The sequence below is a fragment of the Lagenorhynchus albirostris genome, chromosome 3 (genome assembly GCF_949774975.1).
Source record: "Lagenorhynchus albirostris chromosome 3, mLagAlb1.1, whole genome shotgun sequence".
In the NCBI taxonomy this organism is placed as follows: domain Eukaryota; kingdom Metazoa; phylum Chordata; class Mammalia; order Artiodactyla; family Delphinidae; genus Lagenorhynchus; species Lagenorhynchus albirostris.
This window is the reverse complement of record NC_083097.1, coordinates 75,843,513-75,856,059: the sequence shown is the minus strand read 5'-3', so window position 1 is coordinate 75,856,059 and position 12,547 is coordinate 75,843,513. Positions and strand designations below refer to the sequence as shown.

At 37.8% G+C, this 12,547-nt stretch overlaps 1 protein-coding gene across 1 annotated transcript in view; it reads left to right on the top strand.

Moving 5' to 3' along the window:
- Positions 1-12,547, top strand: part of KIAA0825 (KIAA0825 ortholog) — a 214,442-nt gene that overhangs the window by 87,822 nt on the left and 114,073 nt on the right. The gene's annotated exons all lie outside the window — the stretch shown is intronic.

Below are 12,547 nucleotides of genomic sequence, written 5' to 3'. Positions count from 1 at the left end.
TCGTTACCTGTTTAATCTTTTCCATAATAGAATCATAGGAAGTACCGAGTTAGCAGGTAAGTGCCAGTGAGAGATGAAACTCTAATAAGGCCTTTGAAATTATGATGCCAGTGATATATGAAAAACTAAATAATTTGAAGTTTTGATATTTTTGATTGCTGTGACATGGTCATACTGAACTGATTTTAGAATATCTGGCATTATATTGTTTGTCCTCCAAGGTAAAAATTATTTTAAGTTTAAAATTCAGTATTAGCATTTCCATTAGCAAAAAGCACACAGTACTAATCATTGTAGTCATTATTGGAGTAGACACTAGGTTTGTGAAATAACCTATCCTGAAAAGAAGAGAAATACCCTCCAAATTTTATGATGATCATTGTGAGAGAAAGTTATATTGTAAAATTGTTTTATAGTGCCTTCCTATATCTTTTTTCCAAACGGTACTGAAATCAATTATTATCATCTTTGTTAATGTTCTTTTAGTAGCAGAATAAAATAGTAGTCCTTCAGCTATTTGAAGAGTGTGTACTTTTAATGGATATTTTTCTTATAATTTTTCTTAGTCATGGTTACAATAGCCATAAAGTTCACAGTTACTGGTATATGGGTCTAGTTAGTAGAGCCTGAACCTCCAAGGGCAATGGGAAGATGCAGCAATTACAACCTCTTTAAGATTTTATAGCTAAGATCTAATGTGAAATCAGTATGTAAAAATGAGAAAAATCCTTGTTCGACTTTATAAACAAGATATTACTGCACAGGGCTTCCCTGGTGGCGCAGTGGTTGAGAGTCCGCCTGCCGATGCAGGGGACACGGCTTCGTGCCCCGGTCCGGGAAGATCCCACATGCCGCGGAACGGCCGGGCCCGTGAGCCACGGCCGCTGAGCCTGCGCGTCCGGAGCCTGTGCTCCGCAACGGGAGAGGCCACAACAGTGAGAGGCCCACGTACCGCAAAAAAAAAAAAAAAAAAAGATATTACTGGACAGATTTTGCTGAAGCTTTATGTTCACTGAGTCCCTCTAAAGACTTGTATTGTCTTTATAGAGCTTGAACAGTTGGCCTCAATATCTCATTATTTAGATTAAGCATATGCAAATTTGTACAAGCTCTCTGTTTATTGATAAGTGATAATCTCATGTTTTGCATTGTTTCTGTGACATACAGACAACAAAATATAAGTCCTTTATATTTCTATGAAAGGTACTCATAGGGATTAGAGTTACAGAAAAATACATACTTTCTTGACATTTATGAGTATATCTAAAAGCAGAATTACGAAATACTAAATTTGGTAAAGATCACTCAGTCATGCACCAGTGTGAGTTTTCGTTAAATTTTAATCATGTGCCAAGGTTTCTAAGACACAAAAAGGAAACCAGAAATCAGGAGGATGTTTAAAAACATTAAATACACTGCTATGGTTTGCATCCTTGTGGGTTTTTTTCCTACTATCCTGATAGTTCTTTAAGGTTCTGTCATTTTCAATCAACAGAGAGTACATGTGATCAGTATATCTGATAAACTTGTCAATGCCTCTTTAAAGCAGGATTCCCCAACCTATTCAATTCAGATCCCCGTGCTTCATTTCAAGTATCATCTTGATAAGACAGAGCTATGTCACAGGCATCTGTGTATAGCCAGTTCAGTCTACAACTAATTTGTGCAGGAAAAAATTAAATCAGGAGGTAAATTATTTCATGATTGCTCATTCCCAACAGAGTTGGGCATCATTCTGAAGAAAATATCAAATAATTGGTTTCAGGCCGTGTCAGACACATGCAATTCCCTTCTCTAATGGCTGTGTGTGGTAGCACCAGGCCTCAGGGGTCAGCAAAGAACTGGAAATAGCTTAGTGCCAGGCACGGCAATAGAGAGACTGAGCACATAGGAAATGAAGTGGCAATAAGTGCAATCCATAGGGGAAATGTGCTTCACTTGGAGTTTAATATATCGGTTCAGAATCTGGCAGGAAGCCATGCAACAATTGTTTACCTTTTTGTCAGCATCTGCATCTGTTCTGTTTTGTAAACAGCACTTAACTCTCAGTCGGTAAATGCTGAAATCAATAACAACTGTTAAGGGATTTCCTCCCCCCCCCACTTTTTTTTATATTCTATAACAAATGCACACTACAAACAATGTTTGCCTTAGATTAACAAGGAACAGAGATTAACAGGGTCAAAGGGATTTGGTTGGGAACATTTTATGGCTTCTTGGGTTTACAGTAATTATATCTGTGTGATTTGAATGTATTTTGTAACCTATCCAAATTAAACTGTTAAAAAAATGCTAGCAAGCAGTAATGAAGATGATTTTTTATAATTATCTTAAGTACTGTGTATAGAAAACTGCTGGCACTGTTTGTAATAATTTAGTTCTGTGCAATATTGTGTATTACAGCTGCTATGCACAAATATTAAGTTGCCTTTTGCAGTTTTAGGAAATTAGTGATTATAACCATCAGTACTAATTATTTTAAACATACAGTTATTAAAAAAAAATTACACACCACAGTGAGACATAAAAAAGGTTCAATCTGTGACTAGTGCCTATAAAACTAAATATGTCATTAGTAAATGCAAAAAAAAGGAAAACACTACTTGTAAGTTCACTGTCTTCAGGGACTGAGTAGATGAATGCTGTCAAATGCAGGATTGTTACAATAGTTATGGCATCACTTAAAAGTGAATATCACCAAGATCAGAGGAACACATTATTGCCAATGGGATTTATGCCTGCCTATCTCCACTCGCTACTTAAAAATTTTACTCCTTAAAATTTCCCCATACACAATTGCTTAGTTGCCTTGTTTTCATTTTATTTAACTACTTCATATCTGATTTAAACCATACCTAATTTTTTCTTCTGTTTTTACTTATATAATAAGCATTAAATCTTAGGCTTTCCCATTAATTTTTGTCAAATGTATGACTTTTTTGAATCTTTCACTGGATTACCATAAGCCACAAATAAAAATTTGGAATTATTTGATCAGGTCACCTAGCCAAGATTTTCAAAATTTTATGTCTAAGTGTTTGGTGTGAATATTTCAATTTCCTTGACAGTTATTTTGCTACTTCACTTATCTAAATTGTTTTGGCCAACATTTTTTTGAAAGTCTGTTGTATGTTTTTATTAAATAGATTTAATTAGAAATAAGAATTTGGAAACTTGAACAAGAATATCTTTCATACTTTTATCAATACTGGAAAGTACATTGGCTTCATTTTCTTCACTTCATATTATTTGTTTATTTGGCATTCTGTATGTCACCTGTGTAAGAAATTAATTAATATACGGTAATATACATACAACCACAAGTTATATGTGACTGTATAATATAAATTCATTTTTATCACCTAGAATATCTAGATTTTTATTTTTCATTATCCTCAGAATCACAATCCAGATTTCACAAATTTACACTTCAAGATGTTTATTTGAATGAAGTATAACATGTGTTTAGGCTTAGAAACTAGAGAAGAGTTGCCTTCTATAAGTGTACATTCTGTCCAGAGATAGAGAACCTACTTTATTAATCCATCCCATTATGATATTTATATGATTCAGTAAAAATGAACTAACACTTAACACCGCTGCATGCTCTGATCTATAAATATAAAGAAAAAAATTTTTTGATAGAAATTTTCATCTCCACATTAGAGTCTACCATTGAAAACCATAGATGATGTTTAGACATAATTTAGAAGTCAACTGTCACCTTTTCTAATTCCTTCCTTTATCAAGGGAAAATTGTCACATGGTTCCATATCTCTCTCTTATATTTAAAGAATATAAAAGTGAAATACTTTAGCTTCTATTGTTTGTGCTTTGTGTCTTTAACATCTACTTGATAGGAATTACTTTCTCACTTTTGCCATTTCATGTTAAATATTTTATATCACATCCTACTCAGTTAGTATGCAAGTTTAAAAAGATTATGATTGAAATTTTCATTCCAAAGGTCAAAATGTTCAAAGTTTTATTGTTCCTAAAATAATCAAAGTGGCTATCTTGCATTTATGTTAGCATTAAAGTTAACTGTCTCTAGCAGAGTTTGAAAAATTGTAGTGGTTATTATGTTCTGATGGAATACGTAAGGCACTCATGGGGGGATGGGTATTGTCTATGAATCATTAGCTACTTAAAAAAAATTGATTGTTAAAGGTAGTCCTTTGTTGTATTAGATGAAGGCAATAATCATTATTCTCTAAGCAAAGGGAAAATTAAGTGCTAATTAACAAGTTATGAAGCGCACAATAGTAGTTAGAGAATAAGCAGCATTTTCCCACTGGTAGCAAATGGTATCTGGGAACACTAGAGTCAACAAATTGGTTGCTGATAACTAATTGTATTTTTCAAATTCCCCAAAGTAATGTTAAATGTCATGAAGTTACTCAACACCATAGCAAAGTTTCTGTACTGAAATCTTAACTTGTAATAAAATTTGAATGTTGTGCTTTTAAAATTATTATTTTAGAATTTATCCTATACATGATTATTTACTTACATGTAGTATGTTTATTGTTAATTTGACGTTTTCTTTTAAGAACTTGAAGTCGCTATTCAGTTATAGTTTTATTTTCTTGTTTTTTATGTAAGATAAGTCTTCGGTAAAAAAAGATATATGTGGCCTTCTTTTTTTTTTTTTTTTTTTTTCTTTGCGGTACGCGGGCCTCTCTGTGGCCTCTCCCGCTGCGGAGCACAGGCTCCGGTCGCGCAGGCTCAGCGGCCATGGCTCATGGGCCCAGCCGCTCCGCGGCATGTGGGATCCTCCCAGACCGGGGCATGAACCTGTGTCCCCTGCATTGGCAGGCAGACTCTCAACCACTGCGCCACCAGGGAAGCCAATGTGGCCTTCTTTATATTAATTTTAAAATAGTTTGATATCAGCTTTCATAGTCATCAAACAAGAATTGCTAAGTTATCTATGTTAGCAGTTTGAAGCATCTCATCTTTATTGATGATGTAGTAGAGTTGACATATTTTATGTTCTTAGCTATTATGCCATAACTTAGGTTTGATCTTGAAAATTGGCTTTTAAGGTATTTTAATTCAGTATCTCCATGAGATAAAGGATTGAATACTGAGATTAACTTTTTGACATCACATAGACATAATTCTGAATGTTAACTTTGAGTTTTAATAAATATAAGAGAATTCTAAAAAGGCAGCCTCTGTTAATATAATTTTTGATTTCTCAGGGAAAGAACAGATTCGTACTTTTGTTTTTTCAATAGTTAGAATTTATACACACTGAGATAAAATCTGGTCTCCATATTGAATCACTCACAAAAATAAGATTGCTCATCTAATATCACTTTGGAATCACTCATGCCACTTTGTGATAAAAACAAAGGGGCACAGCTGCTTCCCCAATTTATCACAAGCCTTTTGGAGCCTTCTAGCCTCCAAGTGAATTCCAAACATATAAGTCTCACTTTGGCAAACTGAGACTCTTGTCTCTCCAAACAACTGTAAATGGCTGCTTTCCTATCCTCTTGCTTGGTATGAGTGAAGGCAAACTCAGATGATGATTAAAGAGAGGAACTTTACAACTTTCACTCCAGCTTATTGTCCATTGTCCCTCTACTCATTTGAGATGAGGACCACAGGAAAACCCTTAGCCATGTGAGAAATTCCCATTTGTTGCTCAAATTTACCTATTTTCTGTTACTTGTAACCAAAAACTTTGGAGAAATACGATCTTATCAATAAATGCCTTATTTAAGTTATATTAAGGGTTCTGATAATACTCTTTTTATATATTTGTTAAAAGCAGAATGATTCATAAGCTGATCTAATTGAGGCTCTTTCTCCCTTAGGTCCCTTTGAATTTTAGGTACATGTTTGATGATCATAATCCTTGCAGGCTAGAATCAAAGGCATCTTCCACAGAATGTCCTTGCAGTGCCCTACCGCTTTGGACTAATGGTGAGGAAGTCTGGCTCTGAGATATCTAACTCCCTGGAAGATGCCAAAGATTGCAAAAGGCAGAGTGGACTATTCCTCACTAGGAAGATACCCATATTTGCTTCTCAAGTGACAGGGCTTTCCTACAGAACCCTTAGGAGAAATCAGAGAGGTTCTTGAATTGGTCTTCTCTAAAGACAACCAAGAAGGGGAAGAGGAATGCTTACGGCATGAGCAAGAGCTTAGAAGAGGGAATGAGCTTGTCACATAATGGAGAAGCAGTGTGGGTGCTGTGGAAGAGGTGGAGCAGAGGTGAGAGACTCCCATTAACGAGCTTAGAACAAGGTGAGAACATGCATCCTCATTCACAGGGCAGTGGGGTCTCACGAGGGGCCTTCCCAGTGAAAGAAGAAAGCTAACTTCCTGCCTTCATGAGAGGGGAGGTGGGACCAGAGGAGAGGTGACTCCACAGCCAAAAGGAAGACCAGAGCATTTCTGGCCTAGATTTACATTGTGGGAATGGGAAGAAAGAGAAAAACCGAGATTTTGAAAATATGTTAAAGTACTTTTACTTTTTATTCAGTCTTTAGTGTGCCTTTAAACATGTTAAAGCTATGCTAAATTATATATTTCATAAACATTTGAATCTGAAATTTTTTTCTAGGTCGTATATATAGATTTTGTGATATCAAATATTTAAGATAGGAAATAAGATGAAAATATTTTTACTACTTAGGTAATCTTTCAGAGTAATAAATTTTCATTATTAAAAAAAATTAAAACCTCAGATATATGTTAAGGAGAAAGTTAAGAACTCATTTCCTTCCCTCAAATCCTGATTCCACAGGGTCACCTCTCTTATTCTTATACTTTGTTGAATATTGTAGAATTTTTTGTATGCACATATAAGAATTAACATGCAAATTTGTATTTTTTCCAATGTGCTTTTTTCCAATTAATATTTCATGATCTCCTCCCATGTCAATGCAATCTGTTCTGACATTCTTTTCAGTAGCACCATGATATTCCATTATATAGATGCAGCATAATTTATTTGCATGTGGCTAAATTTAAATTAATCTTATTAGATTGTTGACTCACTGGATTTAGAAATGACTTAATTTTTTCCTTCCAAAAGCAGTACATGCCCACTATTTCATAAATACACATGTAAATGTGTGTGTGTGTATGTACATATTTGAAGTATATAAAGTAAAAAGTGTTAGGTCTCTTTCACCCTCTCTACCCTTAATCCTACCATCCTAAAGTGATCCCTGTTAATAGCTCGGTGTGTACCCTTCTACACTTACACACCTGCCTGTGCTGTGTATGTACATTCTACAAATTCCTCTGCAAATTTTTTTTTTTTTACTATGTCATGGACCTCTTTTGTATCAATATGTTTTGTTTCGTTTTGTTTTGTTTTGCGGTACGCGGGCCTCTCACTGTTGTGGCCTCTCCCGTTGCGGAGCACGGGCTCCGGACGCGCAGGCTCAGCGGCCATGGCTCACGGGCCCAGCCGCTCCATGGCATGTGGGATCTTCCCGGACCGGGGCACGAACCCGTGTCCCCTGCATGGGCAGGCGGACTCTCAACCACTGCGCCACCAGGGAAGCCCTCTTTTGTATCAATATGTATGAAATGCATTATTTTTTTTATAAGCTGCAAGCTATTGTATAATTATTTATTTAATTATTTAATTAACTAGCTCCTGTTGACAGGTGTTAGGATTTCTCCCAGTTTCTTTTCTTTGTATGCCTCTGTGTATATCTTTGAAATCTTTGTTCCTAGAAGAGTTATTCCTGGGCCAAAGAATAAGCTAATGTAAATTTTGATGCGTAAATTCAAATTGCCCTCTAAAACCAATATAGTCAGTTGGTTTTAACTACGCAAATTCAGAAGCATGGATACCTAGACTGATGCATGTTTTCATTTAGACATCAATTCATTAATTATGATTTTGTGTGTGTGTTAAAATTCCTGTGCTTGGCTGCCTCCTTCTGGATTATCGAGGCTATTGCTGTTTTGTCAGCTATCCTCTCACTGCGGCAAAAAAACAAAAAAGGCCTGGGGGTGAGGGCAGGGCACTTAATGCTCGATGCCTTATAGCTGTTAGGAGCTTTGGAGCCAGACTTGCTTTGCACTCCAGTTTTGCCACTTGGCATCTTTGTGGCCTTGGATAGGTTGCTTATCTTTTGTGAGTGTCAGTCATTTAATCTCTAAGATGGAGATGATAATAACAAGACCTACCTCATAGTGTCTAAGTATTAATATAGATATTATACATAGTGTCTGGCACAGACTAAGTGCTTTGTTATTATCATTATTTAAAACATATGTAGCAATAATCTGACAGAGTGACTTGCCATCGTATGTTAATACGGTGTTCCTAAACACCAATATATGACAAAAGGCTGCATGTTTGTTATTTTTAAATCAATTTCTCATTGAATACTTCATTTTGTCTTTAAAACGCTTCATATAATGACATCTGGAAGGGCTATACTAACTTTAGAAATGAACAATAGTAGTGAAATAAGACTAAATTAAAATAATAGATATATCTGGATATCTCCTTTGTTTATCATCTTGACTCTGACTGTCACTATGTGTGAATGACTACCTGATCTAGATCCAGCACTGATTCCCCCCCAGAGCTGTGTACTGGTAGAGCTTAATGTCTGTTCATCAGGTCCCTCGGATATTCCACAGGCACTCCACACACAGGATGGACACGCCGGGACTCCTCGTCATTCCCCTGATCTCAGTCCTCTTCCCCAGTCCAAGTTAATGCCACTAAGGATCACTCAAGCAGAAACTATGACTCATTCTCCCCTTCTACCCCCTCCCCCGCCATCCAAAGAATTACCAAGATTCTACATTTTGCCTCACGACCTAAATATTTTCAAGTCTGTCTCTCCCTCTCCATTTCTGTCATCAAGGAACAATTTAGACCTTTATCATCTCTCATTTGGACTGTTAAAATAGTTTTGTTTCGCTTTTTAATTGAATTTCCTACCCTTATTCTTATTTTCCTCTAAAACATCTGCCAAGCACATCACTGTCAGGAATAAACCCCCAGCTACTTAGTATTAGAAAGCAAGCCTTCCTTGACCTGGCACCTGCCTCCTTCAGCCTCATCTCATGACTCTCTTTACCTCATACTTTTCACTCTCTGGTAACACTGAACGGACAGAAACCCCTGATCATGCTCTGTTGCCTCCCATCTCCTACCCTCTTCCTCCCCTTCTCTGCCTAATTCCCATTGATCCTTTATGACGGCTCATGTGTGATTTCTTCCAGGAAGTTTTCTCTGGGCTAGAGCCCCTAATCCGTGCTCCCACAGCATCTCCATATGCCTTCCTCAAAGCTCTTAGCATATTCTATTAAAATATCTAATTAGGGGTCTGTCTCCCCATATGGATACTAAGTACCTCAAGGGCAAGTATTATTTATTTTCCCCAGCACCCAATCCACTGCCTAACATGCGATAGGAGTTCAATGAATATTTTTTTAACCAAATCATTTTCTTGAAATAAATCAGTATCTAGAGGTATGTTGTAGTAGCCAACTAATCAACTTATTAATTGAGCCCCTACTATTTAAGAAATATTGTGCTAGGATTAATGGGAATTCCAAAAGGCATAAAACCCTTACTTCCCATCTATATTGAGAAATCAAATATGAATATATGAAAAGCTGCTTGGGAGTTATGCAGACAAGCAGTTGCAGAGTTCTGAGAAAGTGATTCCAGCTGGTGGGGGTCGCTCTTGACTTCTGTCCAGGATGAACAAGATGAAATGGAAGTGTGTTGATTACAGAGTAGGCAGGATCTGGAGAGGCAGGAAGACAGTGTTCACTTCCTGGTGCTTTCCTCTAATGCAAAGTAGGGAATGTATACAGAATGGAGGGTTTATCTGGAAGGCACAACAGAAAGAAACCTGGGCCTTGTTTCTCAGTCCTCCTGGCTTCTCCCATCTCATCACTCAACCCAGAGATTTCTGACAAGATGACTTATTCTGTAGCTCAGTCCTGCCCTCTGCTACCCACCCACACCCCCAGCTCAACTCTGAAACTATCAATAATATTTCTTTTGAGAAAAACGACTTTCCTCCAAGTAATTTTTTTTCGGAAGTTTGAAATCAATTTAAAGCCTAAATTATATTTGGTGTCTTCAAGTGCCTTTGAAACCCACTCGGTACTCAGTAGAGCGTAGGTTCTTCTGTCTCGGTGCAGAAAGAATTCAGTGAGAGGCAGAGCGACAGGTAAGGGAAGAGTTTATTAGTATAGGACCCTTGTGAGAGATACAAGTGGGCGAGCAAGGGAGTGCCGCACTAAGAACTTAGCGGACTACAGTTTTCTAATCAAGGAAAAGTGGGGAGAGGAGAAGACCAGCTTCTTCCTCATTCTCGAGTAGACATCACGCTTCCATCATCAGCTCCTCCTCTACATCAGGTGTGTGTGGGGGTTTCTCGTCCCTACCTGGTCAAACTGGGACTGTCATGGAACAATGGAAATGAGCAAAAAGGCAGTAACGTATAGTAAAGTATGGTAAATCACCTTAGGTTTCAGGGTAATGGCACCTTTCCCTATGTTTTTGTTATTAGTGTGCTCAGAGAAGCGTGTCCTAGGAATTATTAACTTACCTTATTGGTCAGGATGTGGGTCTCAGTCCACCATTGTTTTATTGTTCGGGGACATGTCTCATGCTTCTGTTGCATGGTTCTGTGGCTAAGCAAACCTGCTTTCTTGAGTGATCATTGACTTACAGGGCTCTTGCATACTTTTTCCTTTACTTATGATCCCTTACTGGGATTAACTATTTAATCACATACTTTGTCCCTTTACTCTGTCCCTATTACCTTCAAATCTAGGAGGTGAAAAAGACTAAGCTACAAAGCAATATGAGAGGAAAAAAATCTTATCATGTCAAATTAATCACCAAGTAATTTGTGTAAAACTTTAAGTATATAAGAAATTCAGAGAAGGGAGATTTTAGCGTAAGAAAGAGCAAGCTAGAAACACTATTTGGACTTAAGTTTGGCCTTGAAGGGTATGTAGACCTTGTATAGGCAGAGGTTAAGGGAAAGAGCTTCCCTTGCAGTTCAGACAGCAATGTGGTGGAGATTTACTGAGACTTGTTGGAGGCCATGAAGAGACCTGTGACTGGCACATAGGAAATAGTCTATAGATTACTGGTGAAAGCATTAGCCAGGACTCTGAGTTTGTGGGTGTTCTTCCATTGTTCTCCCATTACTCCTCTCTGCTTCATATGCAAAAAGCGGGGGGTGGGGGCGGGCGGGGCACTGATTAAAGACGAATGTGGTAGTTCACACAATAGAAGAAAGCTCTAAACAATTAAACCTCTGGAAGGACAGAAACTGGAAGATTTCTGGAGACCTGAGCAAATGGAACTTAGCTTTCAAGCTGTATTTCATCACTTGTTGTCTTGGTTTCTCCCCATGTGATGACTTCATTCTCAGAACAGTTTCTCCACTCCATAAAGTAGGTGATCCCTGGCAGCTAGCTTCTTGCTTACATCCTGACAACTCCCTGGTACCTCTGTTCAAAATGTCTCAGAGAAGGCCTCTGAACAGGCAAGGGATCAACTCGTTACTAGAAGGGGGAAAAGGGTGCTGGGCAGACAAAAACTAAGGTGTCAAATAAATGGATGACTGAATGCATGACATGATACCTAGCATAAGGGCAGATTACATACAGAGTCTTGAAAACTTGTCTTTGATGTTTAAGTTACACATGGTTGTTGTTAAACGTTTTTGAGCAGAAAAGTAACTTGAGAGAAGTGTTTAAGAAATAGAACTTGTCCAGTGATGTGTAAGATTACCTGAATGGGAGGAGAATATAAGAAAACTGCCTAGAGGACCATTTTCTCTCAGATCTAAGTGTGAATTTTGATGAGAGTTTATCCTGAAGCAAAGCCTTAAACATTGAAAACAGGATGGCTAGGTGGGAGTGCAAAAAAAAAAAAAGAAAAAGAGAGAGAGAGAGAGGCGATAGAGTAATGGTTCTCAGAGTGTGATTTCTAAATCAGCAGCCGCAACATCACCTGGAGCATGTTAAAAATATAAATTCTCGGGCTTCCCTGGTGGCGCAGTGGTTGAGAGTCCGCCTGCTGATGCAGGGGACGCGGGTTCGTGCCCCGGTCTGGGAAGATCCCACATGGCGCGGAGCGGCTGGGCCCATGGCCACTGAGCCTACGTTTCCGGAGCCTGTGCTCCGCAACGGGAGAGGCCACAACAGTGAGAGGCCCACGTACCGGAAAAAAAAAAATATATATATATATATATATATATTTTATATTTATATATATTTATATATATATATATATATATATATAAAAATTCTCTGGCCCCACCCCAGACTCACTGAATCAGGAGCCTTGGCGGCAGCCTGGCAATCTCTGTGTTAACAGCTCTCCAGGTAGTTCTGATGCCTGCTATAGTTTGATCCTAATGTAGCAAGCACATTTAAAAAGCTACTTATGAGCTTTGTGACCTTGAGCAATTTATTTAACCTCTTCATACTTTCAAGGCAAGTGCTAATGTTAGTGCTTTCTTCACAGAGCTTAGAGGATTAGCATAAACGTATGGAAGAATGCTTACAACAGTAT